The sequence below is a fragment of the Lissotriton helveticus genome, chromosome 1_2, assembly GCF_964261635.1.
Source record: "Lissotriton helveticus chromosome 1_2, aLisHel1.1, whole genome shotgun sequence".
NCBI lineage: Eukaryota > Metazoa > Chordata > Amphibia > Caudata > Salamandridae > Lissotriton > Lissotriton helveticus.
The window spans coordinates 416,593,998-416,617,394 of NC_136058.1; the positions used below are offsets into that span (position 1 = coordinate 416,593,998).

A 23,397-nucleotide genomic window follows, 5' to 3' on the forward strand; every position below is an offset into this window, starting at 1 on the left:
AAGAGCCCAGCTCAGCCCCGGGGCCCCCGGATAGAAGAGCCCAGGTCAGCCCCAGGGGCCCCAGATAGAAGGGCCCAGGTCAGCCCCAGGATAGAAGAGCCCAGCTCAGCCCAGCTCAGCCCCGTGGCCCCCAGATAGAAGAGCCCAGCTCGGCCCCAGGGGCCCCAGATAGAAGAGCCCAGCTCAGCCTCAGGGGCCCCGGATAGAAGAGCCCAGCTCAGCCCCAGGGGCTCCCGGATAGAAGAGCCCAGCTCAGCCCCAGAGGCCCCCCGGATAGAAGAGCCCAGCTCTGCCCCAGGGGCCCAAGATAGAAGAGCCCAGCTCAGCCCCAGAGGCCCCCCGGATAGAAGAGCCCAGCTCAGCCCCAGGGGCCCCGGATAGAAGAGCCCAGCTCAGCCCCAGGGGCCCCCGGATAAAAGAGCCCTGCTCAGCCCCAGGGGCCCCCGGGTAGAAGAGCCCAGCTCAGCCCAGGGGTCCCTAGATAGAAGAGCCCAGCTCAGCCCCAGGGGCCCCCGGATAGAAGAGCCCAGCTCAGCCCCAGGGGCCCCGGATAGAAGAGCCCAACTCAGCCCCAGGAGCCCCCCAGATAGAAAGGCCCAGCTCAGCCCCAGAGGCCCCCAGATAGAAGAGCCCAGCTCAGCCCCAGAGGCCCCCAGATAGAAGAGCCCAGCTCAGCCCGGCTCCTGCAGAGATTCCCTCCAGGATTATTCAGTCTATTTCTACAAACACAGCTGAAAGTGCTGACAATCTCCTACCTGAGCAGAGACCTGTGCAGACATGTCCAGGCTCGCTCCTCCTACTGGGGGGCTGTGGGGAGGAGGGGTCAGATCTGGGGGGTGGTGAGGGGGGGCAGGGGCAGATCTGGGGTCTGAGGGGGGATCTGCAGATGAAGGTAACTGCTCACCAGACAGGGCTCCTTCCTCCTCTGCTCCAGGCTGAACACACAAAGAGAGGTAGGAAGTGATGTCAGCATTTGCTGCTGGTGCTGTCTCTGCCGCCGCTGACCCGGAAGAGGAAACCCTTCTCCTTTCATCCAATGTGCAGCTCAGTGGATTCATCAGCAGGCGAGGAGCTCTCTCTGGTGGCCGCTGACGGAACCGCCGCCTCCAGCAGGGAAACAAGCATTGGCGCCTGTAAAGACACAGACTTGGGTGTTATGGGAAACAAGCATTGGCTCCTGTAAACACACAGACATGGGTGTTATGGGAAACAAGCATTGGCTCCTGTAAAGACACAGACATGGGTGTTATGGGAAACAAGCATTGGCTCCTGTAAAGACACAGACATGGATGTTATGGGAAACAAGCATTGGCGCCTGCAAAGACACAGACATGGGTGTTATGGGAAGCAAGCATTGGCACCTGTAAATACACAAACATGGGTGTTATGGGAAACAAGCATTGCCGCCTGTAAACACACAAACATGGGTGTTATTGGAAACAAGCATTGGCGCCGGCAAACACAAAGACATGGGTGTTATGGGAAACAAGCATTGGCGCCTGTAAAGACACAGACATGGGTGTTATGGGAAACAAGCAGTGGCTCCTGTAAAGACACAGACATGGGTGTTATGGGAAACAAGCATTGGCTCCTGTAAAGACACAGACATGGGTGTTATGGGAAACAAGCACTGGCGCCTGCAACACACAGACATGGGTACTATGGGAAACAAGCATTGCCGCCTGTAAACACACAAACATGGGTGTTATGGGAAGCAAGCATTGGCACCTGTAAATACACAGACATGGGTGTTATGGGAAACAAGCATTGCCGCCTGTAAACACACAAACATGGGTGTTATTGGAAACAAGCATTGGCGCCGGCAAACACAAAGACATGGGTGTTATGGGAAACAAGCATTGGCTCCTATAACCACACAGACATGGGTGTTATGGGAAACAAGCACTGGCGCCTGCGAACACACAGACATGGGTACTATGGAAAACAAGCATTGGCGCCTGCAAAGACACAGACATGGGTGTTTGAGTCCATGACAGGGTCTCGTATGAGAAACAAGCATTGGCGCTGGCAAAGACACAGACGTGGGTGCTAAGACACTCACAGTCGGAACACTTCTACTTCCTGGTTTCTTAAGCAAACACCAAGCAGGGTCCATCTTCGACTACTTTTGAGAAATGTCACTCGAGGGGATTTAATTCAGTGTAATCTCACGCATCCTTAGCTCTTTCAAATTTTAGTTTTTGTTTCTGTTTTGTTTCTTGTGCATCGAGGTCTGTGCATGAGACTGGCTTCTCTGAGCCAAAGCAGGGACCAGAGCTGCACACCTGTGTGTGTGTGCGTGTAGCTGTGTGTGTGTGTCTGTGTGTGCGTGTGTGTGTGTGTCTGTCTGTCTGGGTTTGTGTTACTATACTTGTGGGGACTTGGGTGTGATAACACACTCACGCTGTGGGGACTTGATTGCACTGTGGGGACCTGAACCCAGGTCCCCACAAGGCAATGCCCTTTAAATAACAAAAAATGACGTCAGGAACATCTGTGTCAATTTTTACAACTTTAAAAGCAATTGCCTTGTGGGGACCTGTGTTTCATGAAGTGTGTTTATTTTTTTGCTCGCTCTGCCTCTGTAGAAAGGAGAAGGTACTGCAGGCTGAAACACACTTTGCATTTAAACACACTTTCTTCACCAGGAACACATGCTAGCAGCAGAAAGCACAGACATTTGAAGGAAAAAGCTGCATAACACAGTGTTAAAAATATTTTTCCTGCAAAGTAACCTTTTCCCTCTTTATTAAAGTAAACCTTTATTTACATGAAGCTTTTGAATTCAGACCATTTGTGTCTAAAATTGTTAGCTGTTTTATAAACATTTCTAAAAGCAATTTGGGTCAGTTTCGAGTTAAGAACCTGTGAAAGTGCCTTGATACCGCTTCAGGATAGTCAGTGCTATATAGATCGACTTACAATATAATACGATCAACACAGAGCTGAAAATTACAAATTACGCAGTTGTAATTAATCTTGTTAAATAGATAAATACGTTATGAATTCAGGGTAGCACATGAATGTAATAATTTGGACAGCTGACGTTGCAGAATAACTACTTTTATCCTGTCTGAACTTTCTTTGATTGTACACAACCAAAATATATAATACAAGCCACTTTTGTTAGTTTAGTAATATTGATTACCTATTTTGGTGAAAAGCCTTTTTACAACAGTAAGTGATTAATAAATATGAAACGTAAAGACTTCACAAATACTTAATTTGATGATAACTACATCCTGTTTAAACTATCTTGAACACACTTGAGGAACTGCTGATGTCGACGAAAAACGGCAGACAATGGCCCATTGTTCAGTTTAGACACAATTTATTATAGCAGAGTAATACAGCACATTTTGTAAGTATTAAGTGTTCACATTCGTTATTTACATATATAGTGTAAATAAACATAAGCACGTTGCCATTCTTAAGTGACTTCTGAGTGTGTAGATGCGAGAATTGTTAACTTGATTGGTTTACTGCAAAAAGGTCAAACTTTGCGCAGTGTGCGCGCACACGGGGCTCTCTTTGGGATCCTCTGCTCTGTGTCTCTTTACATTACAGAGTTTGAGAGCAGGCAGCTGAGGTGTGGTTGTGGCAGGAGTAGGCGCTGATCCATAAAAGCGGCCGCTTTGGAGTGACTTTCGCCTACACACACCTCGGATAAAGGGTTCATTAGCATATCTATAGCAGGTGGGCAGACGTCCCATCCCCCAGAGCAGCCCCTGTGCTTTCAGCATTCTCCCCAGAAAAGCTTTAAGAACCGGTTTTCAGCCTCAGAGTTCCCAGTCGTGGGAAGTAAACGGTGGTAACACAGAGAGGCCTTACAGGTGCGCAGTCACCAAGAAGCCTTAACACTGTTTAGAAATAAAATATATTTATAATAAAAGAACTGAAAAGTTAAGTTAAATTGCTCCATTATTATTCTCTGCATGAAAGGGTGCTTTTCGTCCTTCAGTTTCCTACTTCCTATTTTTTTTTAATGGACAGAAATATTACTATAAATGATGACTTTTATTTGGTAAGATAGTTTACCCGACTGCATGTTAAGTTAATCATTTGTGCACTTAGCAATTCAAAGAGGGCACTGAAGGTTGTTAGTAACCCCAGCAGTAGGCAACAGTCTAACATTTGAGCACATTTTTGTTTTTTGTGATCATACACAGGCTCTTTGCATCACATCACATTACCATCAGCCTCGAGTTGAAACAGAATGATGGTACACAATTTAAGAAAATAGCTCTTAAGTGACCATCGTTCTATGGGTCGAGCCAGGATTTCACACAAATGCCCTCATTAACGACTTATTTTATAATCTTCCATAATATAAATGTACAGCAATACCGTCTCTGTGTAAACTCTATTTTTATTTATTTTACTTCTCAGAATGATCAACAGACGCAATCCAGCTGCATGAGGTGTTGATATACTCTATAATCGCACCATCTGACACAGTAGTGTAACCTGAAAGATAGCTCCACTGTCTGTCTATATGCCCTGTATTTTACAGTTTATCTGAGCCCTGCAGTTGTAAGCAGAGGCTGTGTGATGTACGTTATCGAAGAGGAAAGTATTGCAAGTGCAGAGTGTAAGAACTGTATTTGAAGGGATAGCTCTGCTGTCATATATCTGGATTTTGCACCTTTAGGATCCTTCATGGGTCACTGATTATTGTAATCAGTAGACTAGGCTTAGACCATGGGTACTCACAAACATTTTCCCAGGGCCTGCAAAGTTTGGTCGTTTGTGTGACCGAGGGCCGCAATGATGCCAGTGTAGGGGAAGCAAAGCATGTATATTCAGTGGCTGAACAAAACTGCTCAATGTGAAACCGGAATACCTAGGATGAATCCTGACTTCTCCACTTGACCAAATTGTGTGACCCTGGGCAATTGTTTTTTTTTTCCCCTCTGTTTTCTTTATTATCATATAAGAGGAACTTGAAATACATGACCTAAGGATGCATGCTATTCAAAACCATCTCCTGTGCTTGGATGTAGTCACTAATGGCAATGAAATACTTCTGAATGCACTGCTATACTTTGATTTACTAAGGTGAAATAGTTCTACAGGTCAATTAAATACACTTTTAGAATTTTGAAAAGACTATCGTATTTTTACACATTTGCTGTCTTTAAAAATGAAGGTGTTCCTAAAGTTAAGGGCCTTGTTACTGCCTTTCCCTAAGTGCAGGTAACCTTTAAATGCGTTCTTGCTATATATTTAACATTTTTCTTCATGTTAGTGCTGAGTCGAGTAAACAGCATCCCAGTGCTGCTGCCCAGGGGCTGCATATAAAGGTCAGGAGGGCCGTCATTGCACACCAGGCACCGGCACTTTCCAGGGGACTACATCCCCCAACAGGCCCAGCGGCTGGCACCGCCAACGCACACCAGCAGTGCCAGGAGGCACATAAAGCCAGCTCAGGGCACCTGCGGCATGGGAGCCCGTCATTGCACACCAGGCGCCGGCACTTTCCAGGGGACTACATCCCCCAACAGGCCCAGCGGCAGGCACCGCCAACATTTCCCCACAGCGCCACGAGGCACATAAAGGCAGCTCAGGGCTCCTGCGGCATGGGAGCCCGTCATTGCACACCAGGCGCCGGCACTTTCCAGGGGACTACACCCCCCAACAGGCCCAGCGGCAGGCACCGCCAACGCACACCAGCAGTGCCAGGAGGCACATAAAGGCAGCTCAGGGCACCTGCGGCATGGGAGCCCGTCATTGCACACCAGGCGCCGGCACTACATCCCCCAACAGGCCCAGCGGCAGGCACCGCCATGTCTCCACAGCGCCACAAGGCACATAAAGGCAGCTCAGGGCTCCTGTGGCGCAGGAGCCCGTCATTGCACACCAGGCACCGGCACTTTCCAGGGGACTACATCCCCCAACAGGCCCAGCAGCAGGCACCGCCGTGTCTCCACAGCGCCACGAGGCACATAAAGGCAGCTCAGGGCTCCTGTGGCGCAGGAGCCCGTCATTGCACACCAGGCACCGGCACTTTCCAGGGGACTACATCCCCCAAAAGTCCCATCGGCTAGCACCGCCAACGTGTTCCAGCAGCACCAGGAGGGACATAAAGGCAACTCGGGCTCCTGTGACTCCTGCGGCACGAGATGCTCGCTGGCCAAGGGTGGGCCCATATACGCCTGTCAAAGTCCGGAGGAGGCTGGGCTGGGACTCCCCTCTAACCCCAGTAGTTCAGGTCGTCTGGAGCCTGCATCAAGCTGGGTATGAAAGTTCCAACCCTGAATTCTAGTCTAACTATCTCTATTATTGACTCATTTTTGCCAAAGCTTCTAATGCCATATCTAAAGAGATAGCCCTTACGGAGCGCAGACTCTCTCTGGGGGACGGTGCCCACGGCTCCAATGATGGGCTTACAGTACTCTTTACCAGTACACCTGCTTCCTCAGAACTCAGTATAGAGCCCAAGTCACGGCTTAACATTCAGGGGGCTGCCGAACATTGTGACCTCCCATCAAATATCACTGCACCTGTTATTGACATTCCTCCCTCCCGCACTCACTAACCTCACTGTCCCCAAGCCCCCTCCCTTTCTGACTACGAACGGTAAGAGGAAGAAAGGTCCCACTAAAGAATCTCCCTCAACCCGAGCAAAGAAACTCAGGAAATCATCTCCTCAACAACCAAGATCTAAGACAGGTTCTGATGTTTATGAACTCCCACGGTCGCTGGTCCCATTGGAAGACTCTCTCTATTAATTAGCCTGATATTATCATAATTGGATAATATTGAACAAAAAATGGAGGAGTTACTAGGCCCCAGTAAAGTTCCAACACAGCCACCCCTTACACAATAACAACTATTACACCCTATGCACACAACAAATAATCCTGTTTGTACCCTTTGTTCTCAGTCAGGATGATCATTAATCGTGGCCAATCAAGGGTGTGTCCCGCAAGTAGGGACACTACAAAGAGGGGGCATTCAGTTATTGTCAAGTGAACCTATCAACACTCCCTTCCCATTATCTGTAACACCCACCTCTCAGAAACCTGTGATCAGATTGGTTATCCCTAACCCTCCTGAGGGCGCTGGAAAAACCATTCAAAGATATGTCAAGTAGCCATCATTTGATCTCACGCAGAAATATTCTAAACCTCAATACCTTGATCTCCCACCCACAGCCCGCCCATCTATATTAGTTTTATTGAATGTTCCTGCTCTTAATTTCTCACAAAGTGAATCTATCACCCAGCTCATGGCCGAAGCACGCCACTGGTTAAACATTCACATGAGGCCAGGACCTCTGATATGGAACCATCTCTTAATGGCGTGAAGAACCTCTTGGGTGGGCCCTTCTCCAAAATCTTATGAAGGCGATTGTGTTGTTTTAAACTTTGACAGCCCCCATTTGGTAAGAGATTTACTCTCACAACCCATAGCTGATCCGAACCTATTTACTATGATCGTCTCCTCTCCTCTGGATTTCTTGTATAAACTACAAACCCTGCATCTGGGAGGGGTCCAGCATACAGTTTCAGATCGCCATCCACATGTGAACAGGATTCCAATGATTAATCCTGTACATTATTCCACCTCCAATAGATTTGCCCCTTTATCAGGTCTAGATTCTTCTGATTGACATACGGGTGAAAACCAGTTGTCTAACAGAATACAGTTTGAAGGGGTGAAGCAAATGGATGTTTGCCAGCTCTTACCGCGGGAAAGGAACATCAGAGTTGTGCTGTCTCACACATATCAGCTCCCGACCAATGCACTAATTTATCTCTTATTAGGGACACACAGACCTAACATACTCTTTTGCATCCTGGAACATAGCTGGATACAGCAGCAAGCGTAACAATGAGGAATGGCTTTCTGTTTTGTCCAATTACCAGATTATCCTTATCCAAGAAACCTGGGAGACAGACCCAATATACATCGATGGATATAGGTCTTTTCAAACTTTGGTCTTACCATCTACAGGGATTAGGCCCAGGGGTGTCTTATTAACACTGATTTCCAACGTGGTGGCACTTAAAGTCCGGACATATATAAATAATTCTCCAAATTTTCATTTTCTGGTTATTAAAGGCACTGACACCTGGGATCTATTATTTGGTAAACTATTATAATAACAACTTTTTGGACCCAGTAGTGGTACCCCAATCTCTGGATAATTTGTTAGAGGATTTAGTGGAGTCTCATCTCAAACCCCTATATGTAATTTGGTTGAGAGATTTTAATTTGAAACCTTGCTCTCGAAATTCTGCAGAGCTATGCGGAATTTTGGATCACAAAAATGTCTGTATCCCCCATTTTCATCACGACACTCAGGGGAACGTCCTCAATACCGTACTAGTGAAATGGTAACTTTTGATCCATAACGCTATAGATACACACACGGGGACCTTCGTTCCAACTTTTCATAGAGGTGAATATCTATCTACTCTAGATTATATCATCTAATCTGAGATCCTAAATTCAAGGCTTTCAAAACCAAAATCTAACTTCACTGAATTTAGTGATCCTGCCACACTGTCCAGTGGTCTGTTATGGCTGGTGCCTTAGTCCCAAAACGGCCCCAAATTTCCCAAACCGATTATAAGTAGATCTAACGGCATCACTTTGAAATGGGAGAAGGTTGATGTGGTCACTCTTTTCATTACTTTTGTTTCGGCTAACCCGGAGGGCATAAAAACCTGTCAGGATCCATCACAAGACCAGATCTGTATAGCTGAGGCGTTTAACAAGTTACTAATGTATCTAAAATCATAATTGATACGCCCGCCCTCTACTAGAGAGTCCATATCTCATCGATAGTTTGTTAAGAATTGCACGATTGCTTCCTCAAATCTGCGCTAGGCACTCAAGTCATCACCTAGGAATGCAGATCAGATTCACGTGCTGAGGAAAACCTATAAGCTAGCCAGGACAAACAGGCTGAGACAGCTGAAACTAGAGCAATGGGACAATCTAAAGAAATCTTCTTCCCTTCGAGTTCGCACGGCCTTCTGATAAGTTATCAATACTCCCTGCATGTATGACAATAATGGTCCATCCTTAGATACCAATATTGAAGAAGATTCTTGGGCAAAACGCTTTCAGGGTATTTTTCATGGGATAGAGGAATCTACAGGCGCAAATGTTAGCCTTACTATTGATTCCCCTATGCGCCTCTTATTTGACATTGATGAAATCAAACTTGCCCTGACCCAATCTCCTTCTGGCAAAGCACAGGGGCCCGGTGGGGTACCTATACATGTTTTTCTAGCCAATATCCCTTTTTGGTCTCCTCTATTAACTGTGGCTCTTAACGCCATACCTGAGACTGGTACTCCCCCTCCTCCTGGAATAAATCAGTAATCATCCTGATACACAAAAAAGGGAATGCTTCGGTCACTGCAATTATCGTCACATTTATTTGCTCAAAAGCTCAGCCAAACTAATGGGTCAGTTATTGTTAAATAAACTAGAAATATGGGCAGAGGAAAGGGACATCCTCACAGAAGTTCAGTATGGGTTTAGGCAGGGTAGGGGAACACTGGACCAAAATCTCAACTTGACTCACAATTGGTAAATACACGAGAGCAAAAAATGCACAAATTTATCTGGCATTCATGTATTTACGCAAGGCCTTCGACTGTGTGGTTCACAGCAAGCTATGGGAAGTGTTAAAGGAGATGGGAGTGGAGGAAATTAATATTAACTTTATTAGGGGGCTATATCTGGATGCTACCGATGTGGTACGATACAGGAAAACGGTGAATGCACCAAACCGTTTAAAATTGAAAGGGGTGTCAGGCAAGGCTGTATCCTGGCCCCCTTTCTGTTTGCTCTCTATAAAAATAAACAAAATGACGTCCTGATCAAGAGTGCGAAAGATACCCCGCTAGTTCCATCTTCTGCTCTTCCTATCCTCTACGCAGACGATGCTGTCCTGCTGGCAAGGACACCCATGGCATTACAAAAACTAATCACACACTAAACAGATTTTATGCATAACCTAGATCTGCACGTTAATAAAACTAAATCCTACGTCATGGCAATAGGCAGCGACAAAAAGAAGAAAATTAGATATACATTAGTTGGGGAAATAATGAAGCAGGAACATTGTTTTAATTATTATGGGGTTGTTTTTGATAACAAAAAAACCTTTGGAAGGAGATGATGCAAAATCAAGTTAATTTAATGATTCAAAGTATCGAAGCCTTATTTGATTTTCCCAAAAACTAGGCCATAAGCCGATACTTGAAATGTCTACTATCTGTATGGCAAAAACACTCCCAATGGCCATGTTCAGAGCAGCAATATGGGGTATCACTGACGTAATACCACCCCAAGTACAAGAAGATAAATTCATAAAAAGACTGTTGTGAATTTCACAATCAAGCAATATTGTTATAAACCATAAAGAAGCTGGTATGCCTTTTATGACAGATGCCATAATATTAGCACCACTTTTTCTCTGGCTATCAGTTTGGAAAAGGGAATCGGTGGGTTTTAACCACAAATTCTTCAAAGATGTCCTGAATTTGGACTATGCCCACAGAATCCCCTGGATATCATATGTCAGAAAACCCCTTATTTCTTTGGATCTTGGGTTTTTGTATGATACCCCACATCTTTGCAAACATTTCCCCAAATCAATACTAAAGGTGATCTTTCCAAATCAAGTCACACAGGATAGGTGGAATACCCACAAAGGGAAACAAACCGTAAAGTTGTATGCATCTATACCGCAGATATTAAATCATTCGCACTCATACCTGCGGATAGTTCAGAATACCCTGCATCGATTCATTCTGACTAGATTCAGACTGAACCGTATTGCATTAATGCTTGGTTATCCAAATAATCAATTGGTTCTTAAGAACTTACTGCCTTGTCCTTGTGACAAAAAGACAGCCCAATCGACTTTCCACCTCCTCCTTGCCTGCCCATTATATCTAAAAGAGAGGAAGGTTTTTATAGTCCCGCTTTTAAGAAAACTATCAACGTGAACTGTAGCCTCAGCTCTCTTTTTATTTTACTCATTAGATACCCCATTGCTCTGTTTTGCACTAGCCTCCTTTTTACTGGCTGCTTTAGGAACTAACAAGGCCTTTAGCACTACTCTTATAGCACCATAAAATTAATTCTCTTACCATCATATTCGGCCTTTTTATATCGTGTGAATGTACTTTTAGATCTAACCTATTTTAAGTGAAGGATATTATTGTGGGCTCAGTATTGTTTTTAAATTTCGAATATATTGCATATCTAATTTTAATGTATTCTATGATGGCTTTTTATATGTGAACTTTCATGCATTTAATGAAGTGCGAAATAAAGTTGAATGGTGAGGAGTATCACTGGCTTAGACTACAGAAACATTACTCAAAGAGCACTGTTAGTGAACTCTTCTACGGCAACAGATGTTTGAATGTTTTCCATTAAGATTTTAATACATTAACACCTTAAACAACCAGGCAGCACTAAGTACTCTCAGTATTTCAATCATGAATTATTTGTGACAGATGCAATGTAAAATAATATAAAAGTAATCAGATCTAAGGACTTTAGGGTCGGGGGACACAAGACAAAATGATGGTAAGTAAGAGTTTACACAGACATTACATCATCAGGGTGGCTCCACCATTGGACCCACGTTTCTGTGGTGCGCTTTGGGGTTTGTAAACCAGTTCCTCTGATTTTGCACAAAAATCCATGTCTCTGGTCCATTTACACAGTTCAGAGGCCTCTACACATCATCAGGGATGGGCCACATCTCTCTTGGTGACCTGCAGGTCAATTGCAACGAAGGCATGGATATGGTGAGGACCCACCTGGGCCCAGATTTGCTAACATTTGATGCAATGCAATGCAGAAAGACAACTTGCTGTGCAGCGTCAAATGGAGAGAGCAGGAATGCACCATATGTACAAAGACATGGCGCTTTCCTGCTCTCTTTCTGCGCTTGCGCACTGAGTGCTGCCTAGCTCCAACTCAGGCACTCTTGTGCCATGTTGCAAGGGTGCCTGCATTACAGGCAACGTTGTTTTTGTGCAAGAAGTGACATCTTTCTAAAAATCCTCAGAGGCATTTTCTTCTTTCTATGTGTGCTGCAAAATAAAGCATACATAGAAAGAAGAAATAACGAGGATAAATAAACATATTTCTCCTTGTTACACCTCTGTTCGGATGACATAGCATTTTGACGCATTGCCAGGTTTACTATCCTTAGTAAATCTGGGAATACACTAAAATCCATGGGTGGATGCTTGGGAACGCCCACACTCCACCCATTGAATGCCTTCCCAACACAGCGTAATGAAGGGGACGATTTGTGCTGCCTTGAGTTACTCTGCATTTACTAAGCCACGCAAGATGGTTTTGAGTGGCTTAGTAAATATCACTTCAACCCTTGCGTTGCTTGGCATCACCTCGTGTGATGCAATGGCAATGCCAGGGCTTAGTAAATATCACTTCAACCCTTGCGTTGCTTGGCATCACCTCGTGTGATGCAATGGCAATGCAAGGGCTTAGTAAATATCACTTCAACCCTCGCGTTGCTTGGCATCACCTCGTGTGATGCAATGGCAATGCAAGGGCTTAGTAAATATCACTTCAACCCTTGCGTTGCTTGGCATCACCTCGTGTGATGCAATGGCAATGCCAGGGCTTAGTAAATATCACTTCAACCCTTGCGTTGCTTGGCATCACCTCGTGTGATGCAATGGCAATGCCAGGGCTTAGTAAATATCACTTCAACCCTTGCGTTGCTTGGCATCACCTCGTGTGATGCAATGGCAATGCAAGGGCTTAGTAAATATCACTTCAACCCTCGCGTTGCTTGGCATCACCTCGTGTGATGCAATGGCAATGCCAGGGCTTAGTAAATATCACTTCAACCCTTGCGTTGCTTGGCATCACCTCGTGTGATGCAATGGCAATGCCAGGGCTTAGTAAATATCACTTCAACCCTTGCGTTGCTTGGCATCACCTCGTGTGATGCAATGGCAATGCAAGGGCTTAGTAAATATCACTTCAACCCTTGCGTTGCTTGGCATCACCTCGTGTGATGCAATGGCAATGCAAGGGCTTAGTAAATATCACTTCAACCCTTGCGTTGCTTGGCATCACCTCGTGTGATGCAATGGCAATGCCAGGGCTTAGTAAATATCACTTCAACCCTTGCGTTGCTTGGCATCACCTCGTGTGATGCAATGGCAATGCCAGGGCTTAGTAAATATCACTTCAACCCTTGCGTTGCTTGGCATCACCTCGTGTGATGCAATGGCAATGCCAGGGCTTAGTAAATATCACTTCAACCCTTGCGTTGCTTGGCATCACCTCGTGTGATGCAATGGCAATGCAAGGGCTTAGTAAATATCACTTCAACCCTCGCGTTGCTTGGCATCACCTCGTGTGATGCAATGGCAATGCAAGGGCTTAGTAAATATCACTTCAACCCTCGCGTTGCTTGGCATCACCTCGTGTGATGCAATGGCAATGCAAGGGCTTAGTAAATATCACTTCAACCCTCGCGTTGCTTGGCATCACCTCGTGTGATGCAATGGCAATGCAAGGGCTTAGTAAATATCACTTCAACCCTCGCGTTGCTTGGCATCACCTCGTGTGATGCAATGGCAATGCCAGGGCTTAGTAAATATCACTTCAACCCTCGCGTTGCTTGGCATCACCTCGTGTGATGCAATGGCAATGCAAGGGCTTAGTAAATATCACTTCAACCCTCGCGTTGCTTGGCATCACCTCGTGTGATGCAATGGCAATGCAAGGGCTTAGTAAATATCACTTCAACCCTTGCGTTGCTTGGCATCACCTCGTGTGATGCAATGGCAATGCAAGGGCTTAGTAAATATCACTTCAACCCTCGCGTTGCTTGGCATCACCTCGTGTGATGCAATGGCAATGCAAGGGCTTAGTAAATATCACTTCAACCCTCGCGTTGCTTGGCATCACCTCGTGTGATGCAATGGCAATGCAAGGGCTTAGTAAATATCACTTCAACCCTTGCGTTGCTTGGCATCACCTCGTGTAATGCAATGGCAATGCAAGGGCTTAGTAAATTTGAAACCAGGTGTCTATCGGCCCCAATAGGATCATTTTTGGGCGAGTTATATTTCTCGCCCAATGGTGGACACAAAGTTAAAGAGTACAGTGTTCCAGTATCTGACCTCAAAAGGGCTCAACCAAACCATATGAAGCCAGCCCCTGCTTGGTAATATCTGATTTCCCCACGTGCCACAGTCTAGCAGGTGTGTAATAAAAAGAATGGAGGTATTTGAACTGGATTAAATGCAGGCACGAGGACATGGCAGTCTGGGAAGTCATCCATCTCACCCAGGTCGGCTTCCCATATCCTCCTTAGTGTCATCAATGGGTCTGGGGCATTATTCACTAACACTCGATGCTGATTAGAATTAGCTTTCTGCTCTAGTACACCTTAGGTCACTTTAGCTTTGATGAGATGAAACTCTCCCGGGTTGCGACGCCTGATGAGTTAATGCAGGTCTTACCTGAAGATAGAAAAAAATGGGATGTATGACGTTACAACGCAGGCTATTACAACACCTGCCTTTACAACGCGGTTTTTACATCGCAAACCTTTACAACGCATAGCGCTTAGAGGTGCTGGATAGTGGTAAGTATAATTTTCTATTCCAACTCCAGTCCCCGTGGACACTAGGGAAGGTGTTGGATAGAAAATTAAACGTATTCCCTATCCTAGAGCGCCCCCCAGCGCAATGCGTTGTAATGGTTTGCGTTGTAATGACCGCATTGTAATGGTAGTGCGTTGTAATAGTTTCGTTGTAAAGGTTGTTCACCAAAAAAATGGCATAGAAAAGTGTTTAGTGACCTTTTCATAAGATTTAATGTGATTGGTATACTATATATCTATGATGGTAGACATTCTAGTGAGGTTCTTCTTGATAAATGCAATTATGCTGCATTACCTGGGGAATTCATGTGCCATGCCAAAGTGGGGTGGCTGCAGTGGAAATGGCATCCAATTTGTAAGACCTCAATGCATCATGATAATAGACTAATGGCGGTTGGGCAGTAGTAGTGGGAAACAGCCATTACAACATGGCTGTAACCACGCAGTACCTTTACCAAACATGCATTACAAGTCATGCACTGTTACCACACATAGCCAATACCACACATTTTTTACAGCGCATATGCCTTTACCACGCATGCCCTTAAAAACAAATTAACGTTGTAAATATATGAATGGTAAAGGCATGTATTTTGCACTGGTGGTAAGGGCATATGTTGGTAATGGTGGTAAAGGCACCGGCGTGGTCAAGGCTATCGACTTCGTTAGAGGAAATGGAGAGCCACTTCTGCTTCCTCTTGACAACCTCGGCCGCACCTCACCTCAGAAGAACTGCCTTGTCATCCTGTGGAGGTAAGGGGGAGTGGGCCTGGGGCAGGGGGGTACGGATTTGGGATTTAGACTGGTGCTGATTTATTTATTTTATCCTGGAGGGTGTGGAGTCTGGTTTTAGGGCTCATAGTTTGAGTAATTTTAAAAAGGGCTTGGGGCCTGGGAGGGGTCATGCTGGGGTCCAGTTTGAGGTCTTAGGGCAGGAATCGGGTAATTAAAAAAAATGGATGGGGCCATAGGGGTCGCGTTGGGGTCTAGTTTTAGTTCTCAGGGTAGGGGTCAGGTGAATCTAAAAGAGCCTGGGGGTGTGTTTGGGGTATACTTTTGGGGCCCTGGGCCTGGGGATTGGGGATTTTAACAAGGGCTAGGAGTCGGGGGTTTGTGCTAGGGCTGGTTTGAGGGTAGGGGTCTGTAAAAACCTGTACCATGCATAGGCCTTTAACATGCATGCCTTTATAACAAAATTTGTTGTAAAGGCACGTGTGGTAAAGGCATAATCATTATAAGACATGCCTGGTAAAGGCATACGTTGCAACTGAATGCATTGTTCCATCATAAATTCAGTAGTAGAAGGTAGTAGTAAAACACATTCTGAACAATGGCCTGTAAAAGTCTAGTGCTTTCGGTCTTCACTTTCTTGGTCACTAAGTAGTGGTAAAAGTATTAAATAGCACAAGAAATTGTGATATTCTTCCCTGAATTTGACTGTTTTTCATTAGTTTTTCCAAATCCCTGATACATGTGAGGGCCAAACCCACATGCGTCCCACTACTCGCACAGTAGACACTTGTATGATGTCAGCATCCAAACTCAGGGCCGAACTGGCCGTAGCGGGCACCGGGCAATCCCCCAGTGCGCCACACGTGTGGGGGGCCAGTTTGGGGGCCCTGGGGGCCGTTTTTGCAGCATAGCTGCAAGATCGGCCCAGTAACAAAATCGGCCAAAAACCAGCCCTGGCAAAGAGCTCGGCGGCACCTCCAACAGGAGGGGAGGGGGCAGCCGGCTGAGCACTATGCCAGGCCGGTTTTAGTTCCCAGTCCGGCCCTGTCCAAACTCGAGCAGTTCTCTTCCAGTTCAGACTGCAGCCCTGCACACATTTACTGTTTGTTCAGGAAGCAAAATTCAATTGTAAGCATATGTATAAAAAATTGTGTAAATTAATTCCTGGGTGTGCCAGGACTAGTCTCGTTTCTTTAGTGAAAGCGAGATGTGTGATGCATAGGCCCTGCGTACAAAAAAGTAACCAGAGCTAACCGTCCTGCTCTATCTGATCCAGGATAACACAGGAGCATACAACGTGATATGTGAAACTGGCTTAATCCCAGGTGTCTGCGGTTGATTTGAGCAAATACAGGAGCACATTTTCTAAGTGTTTTTTTGGAATACTAGATTGAGAATCACTTAATTAACCCATCAAGCACTTTCATTTTCATAGATCAAGTTAACAATATTAGCCTCTCATCCCTTCCGGTTTTTTTCTTTGCATTTTATGGCCTGCAATCCTGCATTTGTAATAGCAAAAGAAATCTGTAATTTGCAGAATTCAAAGAAAAACACTTTTGCTACTACATGATTTAAAGAAGATATTATTCAAAGAAAACATTTACAGAGAATATAAACATTTTACGTTTCATGTGCACTTAATAATTTTCCTAAAAGCGGATTACAATTGCTAGTTGATTTGTACACTACGGGGCAGATTTATGAAGGCCTTGCGGAGCCGGTGCGTCACTTTATTTGGCGCTACGGCGGCCCAAACAATGCGCCCTATTTACAACGTGACGCATCTAGGAGATGCGTCACGTTGTAAAGCCCTGCGCCATAAGGAGGCGTTCCTGCGCAGGGGTGGCGTTCCTGTTTGAAGCAGGCGTAGGTCTTGACGCAGCATTGTGGAGATGGGGCACCCCCGAGCCTTGCTGGAGCTGCGTCGCGCTTGCGACGCAGCTCCAGCAATGCGCCACCTTTACGGCACAGATGGGTCACACATCTGTGCCGTTTTTGCCCCATGGTGCGCCGCATTGTAAATGCGGCGCACCATGGGTGGCGGAGCAGCAGCGCAGAATGACTGGCGCATCCCTGGGGATGCGCCAGTCATCATAAATCTGCACCTACGTTTTCAACCCGATGCATAAAGGTGTCCAAATGCCCATTTACAAGCATTCCCTTCTCCTGTCTTTTGCTTAGCAGAGAACACTATTTAGTTCATGTACCTATGCAAAAGCTTTTCCTTCTTAAAAAGGGAAGGCCCCTTTTAGTGCCCCATCTTCTGTAGCAGGCCCCATCCCTTGCAATGGTGAGGTGAGAGTTTCTATTGTAGCGCCTGTGGCTTAAGAGCAGATGTGAATGGGCGCTGTCCCAGCTCTGCATAACTCTCTTCAGCTGCGACCTATTTCACCTCTTGGCTACCCCAGCAACACAGAGCCATGGCTTCATGAGGAGGGGGCGTAGCCGCCTATGCTGATCCCTGGCCCTTTCCCTCATAAGCATATTTTGTTTCATTTTGTTCTTTTTGCAATCACCCGAGACAGTGGTGGTAAGTAAATGTAACACCAAATGCTGTTCCTAGAAAAATAATCATTTTCAAAACTGTGTTTAGGCTGCACAAAATGTAGTATAGCCACTTCGTTTCACTTTAACTAGATAAAGCTCAGAAGCATTCCCAGAATAAATAAACAACATGATTTTTGTCCAAAGATTCGGGAGGAGGCATGGAGGCATGAAAACGAGGTTTGGAACGCGCCACACTGACATGAAAGCGAGTCTTGGGATTCGCTATACTAGCGCGAAAGCGAGGCTTGGAACTCACTCGCAGTGCGAAGCACTTCCGGGTGAACCTAGGAAGCGACTAAATGAATGCGAAATGCCGCGATAGGCAGAACTAAGGGGCAGAGAGGAGGTACCCCGGAAGTTATTCCGCGAAGGGCCACTGAGGGGACAGAAGAATAGATGTAAACATAGAGGGTCAGGCTCCAGCATTGTGGCGGTTTGGAAAAGGACAGCACTCACGGTGAGGAGGGGAAGCGTCGTGGAAGGAGAGCAATATTAGTCAGATAATGCCAAGGGGAATTAAACGCCCTAACACCAGTATTTCCTCTTGTCTTCCTTCTCCTTAGAGCAAGCACCAACAGCACCCGGAGGGCAAGAGAGATAAATATCACTCAAAGGCAGGGACTCCACGTCCGGCCCAGGCTTTGTGTACAGGTGAGGCATGGCTCCCCCTAGGGATTACCAACAAGTGTGGAGATGTGCAATAAACAGCAAACTGAAATGAGACCCCTTTTTTTAAACAGAAATAGCCTCGAGGAGGCTGTGAATCTGTCTGAAAAGACTGAGAAGACATCACGCAAATGTGGCTTTAACCCGTTTCTTGCTTCGAACGTTCAGCGCCAGTGCCGTTGGACGCGCGCAGCACTACGGAGGTAGAGCTCCCAATGGCCAACGGCAGCACTGAAGGGGTTAAAGTAGGTATAGAGTTGATAACAATAGACAAAAGACACTCGGTATATCTGGTTGTTTGTTAAGAATTAGCACTAAAACATCTATTTCTCTTTAGATGAGAGCCGGATTTTAAATGATTTTTAATGGATCGAACATATTAATAGTACTGTACTTAAAGAAGCGAATACATCAGAAACACATACACAAGGTGTCGTGAAAGCTAAGGTAATGATTTTCTGTCTGTTTAAAGAACAGCGTTTAGCCCACTTTAAAAAGGAAGGAAAGAATAATAATGAAGTATAACTTACCCTTCGGAAACCCGTAGGTCATGGTCCCAAAATCCAAGACATTGTGGATATTGATGAGAGGAATGACTAACATGAGATAAGGTCACCCACATTTGTTTTACTGTAGTGCCTCCAAAGCATGTTTCCAGTATAAGTTGCAAGATTGTATCCAATGGTACAGGCAGGTCTTTTCGCCCCCATTACCAAACCCATTTTCCTGCTACCCTGGATCTAGTGAAAGAGCAGATATACGTAGAGGCGACCTTTGGGATGGAACAGCGGGTGACCAATAGATAAAAGGGATACAGCCCATTTATCAGAACGATCGAATCAAATATAGTTGTGACAATATTGTATAAATAAAGATAGGAGACAAGATCCCTTAAGAATGGTTTTCTAGCTAGTGAGGAATGTGTACCCAAGAAATGCGTAGTTGGAATATGTTCATACAACTATGTTTAACAAGCATTGGAAATGCAATAGGTCTCGCATTAGAAAAGTTGGAGCTATTGGTTTTGTAAATGACAATTTTTTTTGGGGGTGGGTCTTGAAAATAGCAAAATTAATATCTTTGTCATTTACAATGCCAATACTTTTAACTTTTTCAAATGCGCCACCTATAGCATTTGTAATGCAACATGTTTTGTATGTACGTGACTTACATGTATTCATATAACAAATACAAATGGCTTTTAATTTTTTTAAATAATTAATACTTAAATAAAAGTTCTTGTAATTTATAATAGCAATAGCTTAAACTATTGTAAATAACTTTTGTGAAGAATATGTTCAGTGTATTTTATTATGACGAAAATGCAAGAACAGAGGTGAAATATTAATTGATTTTACAAATAACAATGGCTTTTAATTTTTTTTCTAATAATTAATACTTAAATGAAAGTAATTGTAATTTATAAAGGCACTAGCTTAAAGTAAATCCAAAAAAAACAAGTTATGGGTGAGGTGGTTTTCTGCGAGTTGCTGCTGCCACTCTCTGATAGCAGCCGCAATGTTCTTTATTAATTTTTCCATCGGACCATAAACTGTATGTAAAGGGGTAGAAATAGAGTTGGAGTCTCGACGATTGGGAGGTGCACTGTAGTGGAGTATTCCTTAAATACTGGAGCTGACGAAGTGTGCTCAGTGTACGAAGATAGATGCCCCTTTTGAAAGCTGCTGTAACGCCTGCAATACTACTGCTGGTCCCTAGATGGAGTGTGGTGAGGCGGTTTGCTGCCAGTTGCTGCTGCCACTCTCTGATAGCAGCCGCAATGTTCTTTATTAATTTCTCCATCGGACCATAAACTGTATGTAAAGGGGTAGAAATAGAGTTGGAGTCGCGACGATTGGGAGGTGCACTGTAGTGGAGTATTCCTTAAATACTGGAGCTGACGAAGTGTGCTCAGTGTACGAAGATAGATGCCCCTTTTGAAAGCTGCTGTAACGCCTGCAATACTACTGCTGTTCCCTAGATGGAGTGTTAGGTGGAAAATAGCAGCCACAATAACATTAATTAACGTGAATAAATTACAACCAATACACTTGAAGACGGAGGTCAAGGAAGGGAGGACGAGGGGGCAAACAAAGTCAAGAGCGAGGGAGAGGAAATAAGAAACCCCACCCCCCTCTGAAATAGAACAATATATAATTGCATGAAATAAATAAATAAATACCCGATTGTTTCTAAGAAGTGCCGGTACTGTCCAAGTAAAAGTATCAGAAGGAGAGCTTCTTACATAACCGAGGGCAGGACAAGAGAGGCGGTGGTGGGGGGAGAGACGGACAGAAGAAGAGAGACCGACATACGAGGAGAGAAGGGGGTATCTTGAGAGAGAGAAAAAAGAAGGGACAGAGTGGGGGACGAATCAGAGGAGCGAGCAAGTTGTATAAATATGAGAGCGAGAAAGAACGAGGGTGAACTATAGAAAGAAAGAGGGCTGACAGACAGATATAGACGGAAAACGAGAGTACGAGTGAAAGGGCGAGAGAGGTAATGAGTGAATGGGAGAGAAGGGAAAATATATAGAAAAAAAGAAAAGAAGACACGGCCGGCCGGCCGTGAAACTGAAAGCACGGCCGGCCGGCCGTGAAAAAGCCTTTGATGCAGCAGGGGGTAATTAGGGGAGGAGAATGGCTGGGCTGAGGCAGAGCGCAAAGCCTTTGATGCAGCAGGGGGCGGGGCGGGAAGAGCTGCTGGCGGCACCAAGCTGGCGATTTGATGCTGTGCACGCGCATTTTAACTAATTGCGCTTGCGCATTGAGTTAAAATTACACATGCACTGCATCAAATCGCCAGTGTAGGTAAGCTCTGTTTAAGCCCCTATAGTCTCGCTCTGCTCAATGCGCATGCGCATTGACAGGCGAGACCTAAAAAGGAAATGTATAGGAGGAATGTGCACCCAAGATAATGTGCAGTTGGAATATGTCCATACAGCTATATTGAATAGGAAATGTATAGAATGGGACAATGTGAGATTGCCTTGTTTTCTAAAACAACTATTTAATTGTGTTTTTCTACAGGAATCAAACTAAAGTGGCAACCTACCAGTGCCTATCAGGGCTCGACAAATCCACAAGACCGCTGGCATTTCGAGGTAAATTTTATGAGGTCGAGCTTTTTTTAGGTCCTACTCGCCTTTTCTGGCGAGTAGGAAAACATACTAGCTCTTGTTCTCCCTCTTTTAAAATGGAGCAAATGTGACAAGATAACAAGATTTAAAGGCCTTTTTATTGCTCACAAACCAAATGAGCAATAAAGATGCCTTTAAATCTTTTTATCTTGTCACGTTTGCTCTGCTTTCAGGGACGGAGGTGAAGTAGGTTACTGTTAGGTCAAGGGGACTTTTAAAGGTACTAGACCTGCAGGACTAGTACCATTGTTCAGATTTTTCGAGCCCTGCCTATAAAAAGAGAGACATATATAACTGTCTTGATAAAGATGAACTATCGTATATAAACCATCGACGCCTCATTGTACACAATCAATGGAAATAGCCTAACCTGTAGATATGAAATATTGGGCATATTTAGGAAAAGCTAAGAAGTATTGTTAACCCTGATGTGTGATTTCATGACAAAAAATAGTGTCTGTCTTTTGTCTCTCCCTGTGGTCTAGTGCCTATTAGTATTTAGCTTGGGCAATTTAGGTGTAGTATTGTTTAGGTTCAAACTTTTTTTAATGGAATAATATTTTTTGCTTGATTGTTGAGATACTGTTCGATGTATATGTAATATTACTGCATATGTTTTTAATGGCAATGAATTTTTAGTACTGACTGTTATAATGTTTAGGATGTTGACTTTAACAAAAAATAAAGAAATTATAGTATTTACTTACCTTATAATCAATGGTGTTGGTATTAGGTGTACATTCTAATACATGGGCTGCAATCTGTGTGAAGAGCACACAGATTAGTTTAAGAAAGTTTTTGTCCACCAAGGGATTTTCCTTTTTCTACTGAGATGTAGGTAAGACACCGCTCTAGCAGGCCTTATAGTGCATGATGTTTTATGGATATCTCCTGAGAGGGCATATCTACATGAGCAGATATGCCCCTACAATATCCTTGTCGATTCCTGGATATGCCCCTACAATATCCTTGTCGATTCCTGGATTTTGTAAGTGACCAGGGAAGCTCTATAGTAAGTACATTGGCTGGACACTCGTCATTACAAGTGCCACAGCTCCATGAAGGAAGCACTGAAATATGGGATATTTGGTACCAAACATCTCAGCATAATAAACCTGCACTGATGCAGTGTCCGATTTATTAAAAATTGCACACAGAGTGCACCTTAGAGGGGTCCCCTAAAATCTACCAATCCTTAGGGGGGTCACCAACTGGCCTGAGCCAGCCTGCTACCACCGGACAGTGTTCTGTCCTCATGGGGAGAGTGCCTGTGCACTTTGAGGTCGATAATGCCTTTGTTGGGTGGAGGTGTTCACACCTCCCCCTGGTCAGGAAGAGCCATCTGTGGCAGGTGGGTCAGGAGTGACAAAACTCTTTTGTGTCCTCTGACTTGTGAGGCCAATGAAAGTGAGGGACAAGCCTGTCCCAAGTCTTACTTTGGCCTAGGTGTCCTGCTAAAGGGATGTCATGTGCCAGTGTCAGTAGGAAGCCCCTAAACTTCAGAGGTAGAAATGGCCAACCTCCTGGTGACACCAGGCTTGGGGTCTCTATCCTCTGAGTAAAGGAGTCCTTCATCCCAGTAGATCCGTGGGACCCACTGGCACTCTCATCAGCCTCAGCAGCAACTTGCTGGCTGAGGGGTTCAAGAGAGGGGCAGGTTTGCTGCTCCTGG

The 23,397-nt window shown here is 45.0% G+C and overlaps 1 long non-coding RNA gene across 1 annotated transcript in view; it reads left to right on the forward strand.

Moving 5' to 3' along the window:
- The first annotated feature begins 21,610 nt into the window (after positions 1-21,610).
- The window catches only part of LOC144807988 (uncharacterized), a 398,457-nt gene continuing 396,670 nt past the window's right edge, over positions 21,611-23,397 (forward strand). The window contains exon 1 of the long non-coding RNA XR_013606553.1: positions 21,611-21,689. This is a non-coding gene — a long non-coding RNA (uncharacterized LOC144807988). The remainder of the gene's footprint in view (positions 21,690-23,397) is intronic.